This window comes from Arachis hypogaea, chromosome 10 (genome assembly GCF_003086295.3).
Source record: "Arachis hypogaea cultivar Tifrunner chromosome 10, arahy.Tifrunner.gnm2.J5K5, whole genome shotgun sequence".
Lineage (NCBI taxonomy): Eukaryota > Viridiplantae > Streptophyta > Magnoliopsida > Fabales > Fabaceae > Arachis > Arachis hypogaea.
Genome location: NC_092045.1, coordinates 83,867,024 through 83,877,482, shown reverse-complemented (window position 1 = coordinate 83,877,482; position 10,459 = coordinate 83,867,024). Strand labels below are relative to the sequence as shown.

General features: G+C 39.8%; 1 non-coding gene across 1 annotated transcript; it reads right to left on the bottom strand.

Annotated features, from left to right (window-relative positions):
• Positions 1–10,005: 10,005 nt before the first annotated feature.
• LOC112718719 (small nucleolar RNA R71) lies at positions 10,006–10,113 on the bottom strand. Its single transcript, XR_003161046.1, has one exon. It is a non-coding gene; the product is annotated as a small nucleolar RNA R71 (small nucleolar RNA).
• Between the last annotated feature and the right edge of the window lie 346 nt (positions 10,114–10,459).

Here is a 10,459-nt window from a genome sequence, read left to right as displayed (position 1 = left end):
TCTAAACCTTGTCTGTGGTATTCCGAGTAGGATTCCGGGATTGAATGACTGTGACGTGCTTCAAACTCCTGAGGGCTGGGCGTTAGTGACAGACGCAAAAGAATCAATGGATTCTACTCCAACCTGATTGAGAACCGACAGATGATTAGCCGTGCTGTGACAGAGCATAGGAACGTTTTCACTGAGAGGATGGGAAGTAGCCACTGACAACGGTGACACCCTACATAGAGCTTGCCATGGAAGGAGCCTTGCGTGTGTTGAAGGATTTCAAGGAAGAGTTGAAGTCAAAGGACAAAGCATCTCCAAAACTCCAACATATTCCCCATTACTGCACAACAAGTAACGCTGTTATTCTCTTTTATTTTTATAATCAAACCTAGTAATTTCATTAAATCCTTATTGGCCTCCTGACTAAGATTAATAAAATAAACATTGATTGCTTCAAACCAATAATCTCTGTGGGATCGACCCTTACTCACGTAAGGTATTACTTGGACGACCCAGTGCACTTGCTGGTTAGTTGTGCGAATCACAAATTCGTGCACCAACAACTAAACCCCTTTCATTGGGTTAGGGAGCTCTGTTGTAATTTGATGGATCAATTATATTTTTCATTCTTCTTCTTCTTTCTTCTCTTTTGATTTACAAGAAAGCTTTCGATCTTAATTCAATTGGTTAGTTGTCTTGGAAAAGAAACTCTCCATCACTGGATCTCCTTTGAGCCTTGGAAAAGGGATGAGGAGATCATGCTAGAAATTCTTTCTCATGTTGGACCAAATTGGGGTCTAGGCGGATATAGTGACATGTAATCCTCCCAACACTTTGATTTGGAAATACATGTGGTATAATCAGTGACCACACTTCATCTCTTCCCATGAGCAATTAAATCAAAGAATTGGGTAATTGTTCAAGCTTAGAGAGATTGGGTTGCCAAGGAATTGGAATCCAATCACTTAAGATTGCCAAGGAGATCAATAGATGCTTTGATTAAGGAAGAGATGAAAATGAATTTGATCCAGAGAATACAACATCTCCTGAGTCCAATGTATTCCCCATCTCTGATCTTATCCATTCTCTTTACTTTCTGCCATTTATTTCCATGTTCATCTCCCCAATTCCCCATTTAAGATTCTGCACTTTATTTCCTGCAATTTCCTGCAACATCAACTACACTCTATTTAGGTCAACTAGCATATTCTTCCAACTAAAGTTGCTTGACCAATCAATCCCTGTGGGATTTGACCTCACTCTATTGTGAGTTTTTACTTGACAACAATTTGGTATACTTGTCGAAGGGATATTTGTTGAGAGACAAGTTTTCGTGCATCAAGTTTATGGCGTCGTTGCCGGGGATTGATTTTGTATCAACAATGATTAAGTTGGAAGTTCAGTAGATTGAGAATTTTTCTTTTGTTTGTTTATTTTATTCAGTCATTTACCTTCAGTTTATTTAGTTTCTTCATCACCTCCTATTCCCTCGTTATATTCTTTTTCTTTGAATTTACTTACAATTCTACTCACTAACCCACTAACTGTTTGATAAATTGCACAACTCATACTAACAATCACTCTAACAAGAATAATCATTTAATTTTATCTCTTGCTGTGTGCTCTATTAGTTGTATGACAGGGAGAAGAGGCAGAGCTTCAACTTTCTTTGATTCAGAACCTGAGAGGACCCTCCATAGATTAAGGAGGGAAGCAAGAGGGAAAAGAGTTGTTGGTGCTGAGGAAGAGGAAGAGTACTTTGAAATAAATATGGAAGAGAACTTGGAAAACAATCATGAAGGAGAAGCTCACAACCATGCCAGAGAAGGCCCTGCAAATCATGCTGGGCAAGAGAGGAGAGTTCTAGGCTCTTACATCAATCCAAACTCAGGAAGCTATGGAAGTAGCATCAAAAAGCCCACCATACATGCCAACAACTTTGAACTAAAACACCAGCTCATCACCCTTGTTCGGAACAACTGCTCATTTCGAGGAAGTGCCCAAGAAGGCCCCAATCAACATCTAACCACCTTCCTGAGAATATGTGACCCTGTGAAGTCTAATGGTGTCCATCCGGATGTCTATAGGCTGCTTTTGTTCCCTTTTTCACTCAGGGACAAAGCATCCAAGTGGCTGGAGTCCTTTCCGAAGGAGAGCTTAACAAAATGGGAAGATGTGGTGAACAAGTTTTTGGCAAGATTCTACCCTCCTCAAAGAATTAACAGGCTAAGAGCTGAGGTGCAAACTTTCAGGCAACAAGACGGTGAAACTCTCTATAAGGCATGGGAGAGATTCAAAGACTTAACAAGAAGATGCCCACCGGACATGTTCATTGAGTGGGTTCAACTTCACATTTTCTATGAAGGTCTTTCTTATGAGTCAAAGAAGGTTGTAGAACATTCATCAGGAGGATCTCTAAACAAGAAGAAAATCATTGAGGAAGACATAGATGTCATTTAAACGGTAGCTCAGAATGACTACTTCTATGCTTCTGAAAGAAGCAACACTCGAGGAGTAATGGAGCTGAACCATATGGATGCATTGCTGGCTCAAAATAAGATGATCACCAAGCAGCTAGCAGATCTCACCAAGAAGGTGGAAGAAAACCAAGTTGCAGCAGTCATCACTTCATCACCAACTCAAGAAGGAGTGAATGTAGGGGAAGAAGGTGATTGGAAACAAGCCAATTATGTTGTAAACTCACCCAGATAAATCCCTGATTCATATTCCAAAACATACAATGCTGGGAGGAGGAATCATCCTAACTTTGGGTGGGGAAATCAGCAAGACCAAGGCCAAGACCAAAGACGCCACAACCACAATTCCAACAATAATGTAACTCACCAACATCCCTCATATAGATCCTATCAACAACCACCTAATCTCAACCCACCATCACTAACTGAGGATAGACTTTCCAAGATTGAGGCTCTACTTGAAGACATATGTAAAGAAGTCCAAGACAACAAGGTATTTAAGGATGAAGTGCGAGCTAATATCAAAAACCAAGGGGAAACCATCAAGAGACTAGAATCCCAAGTAGGGTATTTATCTCAACAGTTTCCCAAACCCACTGATGGATTTTCCAGTGACACAGAGAAGAATCCAAGAGGAGAAACAAGGAAGGTCAGGTGGGAAGAATGCAAGATGATCACCACAAGTGATGAAAGGAGTGTGGAGGAAGTAGACACACAAACAGAACACCTCCAAGACAGTCCAAAGGAAAATCATGAAGAAAGAAACTATGCACCCCAACCCACACTCAGGGAAGAGCTAAAGAAAAGGGAGATCCTGAACCCATCTGCACCCTTTCCCCAAAGGCTCAAAGGTGGTGTAGCAGGGAGAATGTATTCAAGGTTCCTCGACATGTTTGCATCTCTTGATGTAAATATACCATTCATTATGGTCCTCCAGCAAATGTCCTCCTACATCAAGTATATAAAAAAGCTACTAGCCAAAAAGAGTTCATTGAAGGGTGGACAAACAATAAAGATGAACAAGGAGTGTAGTGCTCTCATTCAAACAAATCCACCTATAAAGAAGAAGGATCCAGGGAGTCTCTACATTCCCTGTGCCATAGGAGAGACGATGATTGATAAGGGGCTCTGTGACCTAGGAGCAAGCATCAACTCATTGCCTCTGTCTCTCATGAAAAAGCTTCAAATCAATGAGGTAACACCCACAGACGTAATCATCAAACTGGCTGACAAAACCCAAAAACAGGAAATAAGAGTGGTTGAGAACGTGTTAGTGAAGGTTGGGAACTGCTTCCTTCCCACAAACTTTGTTATCCTGGAAATGGAAGAGAATCCCAGTCATCCCATCATTCTGCGAAGGCTATTCTTAGCCACAGCCAGAGCACTTATACATGTGGAACGAGGAGAGCTAGTATTGAGAATACATGATGAACAACTCACCTTCAATGTTTTCAAACCCTCACAAGAAGTAGATCATGATAACAAAAAGTTAGAGGAAGAGCACAAGAAAGAGCTGATGGAAGAGCCAAACAAGAGAGCACAAGCACCACACCACAGAACTCCTATGGTTAATAACCAATGTGATCAGAAGGAGCAACAGCCAAGTGTAACCCAAAAGAAACCAGACCCACCAGAGTCATATGAGACAAACAACAAAACTTTCCTCAAAGAGAAAACCACAAGTAGCAAAGTAACATCAAGGGACACAAGAAAAAAAGTCCCAAGGGGATGGAAAAATAAGAAGATCCCTACAGAAGATTTCTCTCCAGGAGATGAAGTGATCTCTGCCTACTTTTTATCCATACCACCCCATCTCCCCACTATTAAATCTCAGCTGCCTCCAGTGTACACCATCAACAAAATCTTGTCCTTAGAACATGTGTAACTTCTTAACAAAGCCAATGGAAACAGGTTCACTGCAAGGGGGAAGACTTAAAGCACTACTAACCACCCTGACAAAGGCCAAACGTCAAGCTAATGACGCTAAAAAAGTGCTTTGTTGGGAGGCAACCCAACCTGAGGTAATTCTCTTTTCATGATTGACCCAATAAAAAACTTCAAGTTGAGTTCTTTGTATTGTGAGGAGCTAAGTTTGGTGTTGCACACCAAAACATTTCAATGGTGAATGTGGAACTCTAAGTTTGGTGTTCCCCCAAAGACTCCAGCTGAAGAGCGCATTGCAACCCTTCAGTGAGAAAGCATTGCTATAACAACCATAGAACTCACTTGACAGAGGTTTAACTTCTAATGCATAGTTTGTCTTTTTAGCTCATAGTTGTTATCTTAATAAAAGCACATGAGGTTTCTGCATGTACTCAATTTGCTGCATTGGGCAAGGAACTAAGTTTGGTGTTCACACACCAAATCAAGTTCAGGAATTCACAAGCATACATGCATGCTAACTATTCTCCAAGTGCTTGGGGAACAAGCAACTTCCAATAGTGTTACAGGAATTCAATCAATCTCAGGGAATAATCATACCTCATCATCCAAGGAGACAAACAAGGATGCAAAATGCTAGGACGATAATGCCAAAGAAGACATCATGAGGTTGTATTGAACTGTCTCAGAGTTGTAGTACTTTAGTTGAAAAAATGATTGAATATTGTCCTAGAAACCTGCATATTCTTCTTGTTCCTCTTTATTCACATCGAAGTATGCTAGTCTAAATGTCCCTACTGCATTTCTCATCTTGCTTACTTGTATGATTGTCCTTTAAGCCAATCAAAAAGAAATTGTTATGAAAAGAACAAGAGTGGAGTTATCTTATGAAGTAAGTCCTGAATGATTGTGGTAGGGTGATTAATTACCCAAGTTGGTTCACCAACAAGGTAGGAAGGCAACTATCTATCCTGAATCCTACGCTTGAAACACATCCTATGAGACTAACCCAATAATGAAAACCCAATAAGAAAAGAGAAAGAGCAACAAAAGTGAAAAAGAAAGAAAAACAATGAGAAATAATGCTAGGTACCAAGGGTTTGAATATTGAGGCATGTGTCTGTGGTGTTCATGTGCAAGGGATATGCTTGGATGAATAAGCTCTTAGGGGTGCCTTATCACCTGGTAACTTGGGTTAACTAATCCGGGATTATCAGCTGAAAGTCCACTATCAAGTGTAACCTTTGCTACAGAACACTTAGCAACCAAAAGAGGTGCTGGACACCAAGGTCTCAAGAAAGAAAAAAAACAAACCATGTGCCTGTGGTGTGTATGTATGGGGGAAATTGACTTGAGGGAGTAAGCCCTTAGGGATTGGTGCACGAATTTGTAATCCGTACAACTAACCAGCAAGTGCACTGGGTCATCCAAGTAATACCTTACGTGAGTAAGGGTCGATCCCACGGAGATTATTGGTTTGAAGCAATCTATGTTTATTTTATTAATCCTAGTCAGGATGCCAATAAGATTAATTGGATTTAATGGTAAGAAGTCAAAGTATTTGGAATAAGGAATTGTTACTTTATTAATGGAGAATATGTTGGAGTTTTGGAGATGCTTTGTCCTCTGAACTTCAACTCTTCCTTGAAATCCTTTTCCACACGTGATGAGCGGATAATTTGTATACTTTTTGGCATTGTTTTTAGTATGTTTTTAGTATGATCTAGTTAGTTTTTAGTATATTTTTATTAGTTTTTAGTTAAAATTCACTTTTCTGGACTTTACTATGAGTTTGTGTGTTTTTCTGTGATTTCAGGTATTTTCTGGCTGAAATTGAGGGACCTGAGCAAAAATCTGATTCAGAGACCAAAAAGGACTGCAGATGCTGTTGGATTCTGACCTCCCTGCACTCGAAGTGGATTTTCTGGAGCTACAGAAGCCCAATTGGCGCGCTCTCAACGGCGTTGGAAAGTAGACATCCTGGGCTTTCCAGCAATATATGATAGTCCATACTTTGCCCAAGATTTGATGGCCCAAACCGGCGTTCAAAGTCACCCTCAGAAATCCCAGCGTTAAACGCTGGAACTGGCACCCAAATGGGAGTTAAACGCCCAAACTGGCACTAAAGCTGGTGTTTAACTCCAAGAAGAGTCTCTGCACGAAAAATGCTTCATTGCTCAGCCCAAGCACACACCAAGTGGGCCCGGAAGAGGATTTTTATGTCATTTACTCATTCCTGTACACCTTAGGCTACTAGTTTTCTATAAGTAGGACCTTTGACTATTGTATTAGGAATCTTTTGATCTTTGGAACCTTTTTCTTTAGATCTTTTGATCACTTTGGGAGGCTGGCCATTCGGCCATGCCTAGACCTTGTTCTTATGTATTTTCAACGGTGGAGTTTCTACACACCATAGATTAAGGTGTGGAGCTCTGCTGTACCTCGAGTATTAATGCAATTACTATTGTTCTTCCATTCAATTCCGCTTGTTCTTGTTCTAAGATATCACTTGTTCTTCAATTTGATGAATGTGATGATCTGTGACACTCATCATCATTCTCACCTATGAACAAGGTGACTGACAACCACTTTTGTTCTACAAGCAATCAAGGCTCTAGTGAATATCTCTTGGATTCCTGATTGCACGATGCATGGTTGATCGCCTGACAACCGAGTGCTCGTCTGACAAACGAGCCAACCATTCAGTGAGATCAGAATCTTCGTGGTATAGGCGAGAACTGATGGCAGCATTCAAGAGAATTCGGAAGGTCTAACCTTGTCTGTGGTATTCTGAGTAGGATTCAATGACTGAATGACTGTGACGTGCTTCAAACTCCTGAGGACGGGGTGTTAGTGACAGACGCAAAAGAATCACTGGATTCTATTCCGGCCTGATTGAGAACCGACAGATGAATTCCGCTATGCTGTGACAGAGCATATGCAATCGCTTTCACTGAGAGGATGGGAGGTAGCCACTGACAACGGTGAAACCCTTGCTAAAGCTTGCCATGGAAAGGAGTAAGAAGGATTGGATGAAGACAGTAGGAAAGCAGAGAGACGGAAGGGAAGGCATCTTCATGCGCTTATCTGAAGTTCCTACCAATGAATTACATAAGTATCTCTATCTTTACCTTTGTGTTATTTTCGTTCATCACCATTACCATTTGAGTTTGCCTGACTAAGATTTACAAGATGACCATAGCTTGCTTCAATACTAACAATCTCCGTGGGATTGACCCTTACTCGCGTAAGGTTTATTACTTGGACGACCCAGTGCACTTGCTGGTTAGTTGTGCGAAGTTGTGTAATGCCATGGTATTGAACCACCAAGTTTTTGGGGTTCATGACCGGGGATTATGAGAGTTGTGAAAAAGTATTGTTCACAATTTCGCGCACCAAGTTTTTGGCGCCGTTGCCGGGGATTGTTCAAGTTTTGAGCAAGCTTTTGGTAACATCAGTGCCAAGATTCGGCAACAACACCAAGTTTTTGGCGTTATTGCCAGGGATTGTTCAAGTTTGGACAACTGACGGTTCATCTTGTTGCTTAGATTAGGTATTTATTTTTTTTTTCGAAATTCTTGAAGATGAGTTCTAGAGTTTCATGATGATTTGTTGAAATCTGGCCGGCTGAGAAGCCATGTCTAATTTCATTGGACCGAGGTTTCAACTTATCACCACAAAATCTTGTTGATTTTTATCAATCTTGCTTTTGGAGCAATGATCTGCTAAGGCTTGGCTGGCCTCTGGCCATGTCTAGTGTTTTGGACTGAAGCTTTCTTTGAAGGCTTGGCTGGCTGTGAAGCCATGTCTAATTTCTGGACCGGAGTCTTAGACTAGCATTGCACTGATTCCTGGAATTCTCATTAAGAATTTTGATATCTTTTTCCACTTAATTTTCGAAAAACACAAAAAAATTTAAAAAAATCATAAAATCCAAAAATATTTCTTGTTTGAGTCTAGTGTCTCATCATAAGTTTGGTGTCAATTGCATGTATTCATTCATGTATCTTGGTGATCTTCAAGATGTTCTTGATGATTTACTTGCTCTGATCTTTGAATTCAATTGACTTGATTGTTTTGTGTGTCTCATATGCATTTTCATTTTGTTAGTGTCAGTAGTATACAAACTGCTAAGTTTGGTGTCTTGCATGCATTGTTATTTGATTCTTGTTGCATTTTGGTTTGTCCTTATTATTAAAAATCCAAAAATATTTTTAATTTGTGTCTTTTCAAGTCAATAATACAGAGAATTGAAGATTCAGAACATACAGCAGAGGAATTGCACAGAAAAAGCTGGGCGTTCAAAACGCCCAGTGAAGAAGGACAGACTGGCGTTTAAACGCCAGCCAGGGTACCTGGTTGGGCGTTTAACGCCCAAAAGGGTAGCATTTTGGGCGTTAAACGCCAGAATGGATACCATTCTGGGCGTTTAACGCCAGGATGGCTAGAAGGGAAGATTTTGTTTTCAAATCAAATTTTTTCTAAGTTTTCAAAATCAAATCTTTTTCAAATCAATTTTCCAATCAAATCTTCTTCAAAACCAATTTCTTTCCATTTTTTAAGATACTTACTATCAATCAATGATTTGATTCAACATTTCAAGTATGTTACCTTTTCTGTTGAGAAAGGTTTAATGTTTGAATCATATCTTTTCTTGTTAGTTAAGTTTTTTTTTTTAATTTTCAAATCAAATCTTTTTAAAAATGTTTTTCAAATCATATCTTCTCAATCACATTTTTTTTAATCAATCATATCTTCTTAACCACATCTTTTTCAAAATAGTTTTCAATCAAATCTTTTTGATTTCTAATTTCAAAATCTTTTTCAAAAATCACTTGATTTCTTTTCCATTTTCATTTTCGAAAATTAAGTAATGTTTTTCAAAAATGTTTTCAAAATTTTTTTCACTTAATTTTCGAAAATTACTTCCCTCCTTCTCACATCCTTCTATTTATGGACTAACACTATCCCTTAATGCAAAATTCGAACTCCATCTCCTTTGTTAAGTTCGAATTTTCCACTTCTGTCTTCTACTCTTCTTTTCCTCTGACACCTAAAGGAATCTCTATACTGTGACATAGAGGATTCCACATTTTCTTGTTCCCTTCTCTTTCTTATGAGCAGGAGCAAGGACAAAGGCATTCTTGTTGAGGCTGATCCTGAACCTGAAAGGACCTTGAAGAGAAAGCTAAGAGAAGCCAAAGCACAACTCTCTTTAGAGCACCTGAACGAATTCTTCAAGGAAGAAGAACTCATGGCAGCCGAAAACAACAACAATGCCAACAATGCAAGGAAGGTGCTGGGTGACTTTACTGCACCTACTCCCGACTTCTATGGGAGAAGCATCTCTATCCCTGCCATTGGAGCAAAAAACTTTGAGCTTAAGCCTCAATTAGTTTCTCTAATGCAACAGAATTGCAAGTTCCATGGACTTCCATTGGAAGATCCTCATCAGTGTTTAGCTGAGTTCTTGCAAATCTGTGACACAGTCAAGACTAATGGGGTTGACCCTGAGGTCTACAGACTGATGCTATTCCCTTTTGCTGTAAGAGACAGAGCTAGAACATGGTTGGACTCTCAACCTAAAGAAGGCCTGGACTCTTGGGAAAAGCTAGTCAATGCCTTCTTGGCAAAGTTCTTTCCACCTCAAAAATTGAGTAAGCTTAGAGTGGAAGTCCAAACCTTCAGACAGAAGGAAGGAGAATCCCTCTATGAAGCTTGGGAAAGATACAAACAATTGATCAGAAAGTGTCCCACTAATATGCTTTCTGAATGGAGCATCATAGGTATTTTCTATGATGGTCTCTCTAAACTGTCCAAGATGTCTTTGGATAGCTCTTCTGGAGGATCTCTTCATCTGAAGAAGAGGCCTGCAGAGGCTCAGGAACTGATTGAAATGGTTGCAAATAACCAATTCATGTACACTTCTGAAAGAAATCCTGTGAACAATGGGACTAGTCAGAAGAAAGGAGTTCTTGAGATTGACACTCTGAATGCCATATTGGCTCAGAATAAAATATTGACCCAACAAGTCAATATGATTTCTCAAAGTCTGTCTGGAATGCAAAATGCACCAAGCAGTACTAAGGAAGCTTCATCTGAGGAAGAAGCTT